Source organism: Panicum virgatum, chromosome 3K (assembly GCF_016808335.1).
Source record: "Panicum virgatum strain AP13 chromosome 3K, P.virgatum_v5, whole genome shotgun sequence".
Lineage (NCBI taxonomy): Eukaryota > Viridiplantae > Streptophyta > Magnoliopsida > Poales > Poaceae > Panicum > Panicum virgatum.
In genome coordinates this window covers 26,951,243-26,953,928 of record NC_053138.1, presented here as the reverse complement: position 1 = coordinate 26,953,928, position 2,686 = coordinate 26,951,243, and positions in this window count along the sequence as shown.

Here is a 2,686-nt window from a genome sequence, read left to right as displayed (position 1 = left end):
GGCACTTGATGACAAAGTGGGAGTGAAACTGCCATTTATGTACTCATTTGGGCATGTGTCGCCTTTGTATCGAACTTATGTCGTTTCCTTTCCGTTTCAAACCTCCTCGATCGTGCGTAAGGACTATGTGGTGTGAGAACATTTGTAATGTGTGATTTTGTGCCTAGATGTGTTGTTTATCTCTGTTTTAAGGAAGTTGTGCTAGGGTGAAAATTGTTTCCCTGATTGGTGATTGTTTTTCTGTGATCTGGTTCAGAAGGTCCGGATACTCCGGGATAAATGCCGGATTCTCCGGATTCCCTGACCGGAGTCTCCGGGCTCCTACCCGGAGTCTCCGGGTCTTACTGGCAAACACACTTTTTATTGAAGTGGATTGAGTGGATAACATGTCATATGCATCACACGTGTCTTTGCACTCACCTGTTCACCCCACTGTAAAACATATAAGAGCTTTTGTGGTTCTCTTGATATATATGCCAAAATTGTTGACATGTCAAGTCAAAATTGAAATTCAAAGTTCATGGCATACATTAAGGGGGAGCTCTTATATGCTAGATGTTTATCATTTTATGTTAATCAAATGAGCTACATGTGAGTTGTTATCAATCACCAAAAAGGGGGAGATTGAAAGTGATCTAGGCCCCTAGGTGGGTTTTGGTGAATAATGACAAAACACAAGTATATTTAATTGTGTAATTAAGCACGTGTGCAGGTGATGAATATGTATAGGTGAATCAAGTGATGGCGTATGGCCCCTCAAAAAGGAAATGAAAAAGGTGGTGTTCAAGCATACTCATGGAACTAGATTTTATTTTTGAAATTTGAGTATAGGGGCGCTGTACTATCAAGAGGGACTTAATTCAAAGATGTTGACTTGAAACTAGTGCTCAAGAGAACCTAGACAAATACTTGTGAGCCACAAAACAATTCAAGAGAGCAAAAATCGAAGTTTCCCTGCCTAACCCGGATACTCCGGGTATAGGGCCGGATACTCCGGACCCCTTTTCCCGGAGTGTCCGGGTGTTGTTTCCGGACTGAAAAACTAGAGTTGCCCGGAGTCTCCGGGAATATACCCGGAGTCTCCGGGTACCCTTTCGCCCAACGGCTATTTCTCGGCTGAAGACTATAAATACCCCCACCATACCCCTTCAGCCCTCTCTCTTGCCACTTTGACGAGCTGAACTCAAACCTAAGCCAAGAAAGAGCTCTCTCACTCCTTTTTCTCCATTCTTGAGTGATTCCCTTGAGGGATTTGAGTGAGAAGCAAGCAAGAGCAAGGATTCGTGCAAGTGAGCCTCATTCCCATCTCTTGAGCACTTGGTTTTGGTCAAGTCCGCGGATTCAAGTTTGTTACTCTTGGAGCCTTGTGCTCCTAGACGGCTAGGCGTGCTTGTGATTGCTCAATCAAGATTGTGAGCTGCACAAGAAGTTTGGAAGCTCCATTCCTCGCCGAGGAATCCATAGTAAGTAACCTTGGGCTTGAGAGGTGATCTCGCCCTTGGAAGAGGAGCATAGGGGTTCTTGAGCACCGTCTCTTGAATCCTTCCTCAACGGAGACGTAGCACCTTTGGGTGTGAACTTCGGGAAACAAATCCTTGTCTACTTTGTGCTAGTTTACTTGATTTTATTGCTAGTTGCTTGTGAGACTTCTTTTCTAGGGTTTGAGCTCGATCTACTCACTCATGAGTTTCTAGTGAGTTCTGTGTGTTGGATATCAATCTTAAGGAACCCCTGGTACTCTTACTTTAGCTCGATCTACTTTTCATACATAGATTTTTGCAGTTTTCTTTCAGGTCGTTCATACCCGGAGACTCCGGATATATCTCCGGATACTCCGAATCACAAAACCCGGAGTATCCGGGGCTGGTCTGTGTCTGACATTTCTGTTAAGTGTTTTAAATTGCAGATTGCCTATTCACCCCCCCTCTAGGCATCTTAAGATCCTTTCACTGACAGAGTTGATGGCCCCGACTGGTGGGGTAGGAAGTGCCGATCAACCGAGCAAGGAACCTTTTCTCTTCCTCAGTGGCTCAGTCTATTATTAGTTGCTTTGTAAGGAGGCCTTCCTTGGTCTATGAATGGGAAGGTCCTCCAAATAGCGCAAGAAGAAAAAAGCAGAACTAGATCAAGCCAGTAGTATTCACATCCACTCACACTTGTGAGCTTGTAACTCCCCGTCTTTCTCAAGCACTTAGGCTTAAGCAATACACCCCACTGGACTAGGGTATTCACGCCTGAAGTAGTATAAATCTTGAGTCATTGTGTGCTAGGCTACCTCCAATCTTGTTTTCATTGCAGACTGCATAAGTGGTGCAATCTTGTTGGCCAACAAAATTGACTAAAAGTCATAGAAAATTAGCTGGGTAATATGTAGTCACTCCCTTGTCAAAATATCGATTTTGTCAATGGTTTTGCTTTACTACCTGGATTAGGAGTCTTGATGCATTGGTTCTACAATTATAGGTAATAAGTTTTAATAGATTTATATTTAAAATTTTATGATTGTAATCCTGTATATAAGACTTGGGGTCCACTTTTGACAACCTTGGAGAAAGTCCACCCATATTGGAGTATGAGACTATGTTTTCTATTTCTCGCTGTTCTTTGTGTTTATAAAGGGCTAATGTGTGCCCCTTGTTAACAACCATGTTCTTATTCTCTCATGAGGGCTCATTTGGATGAGATT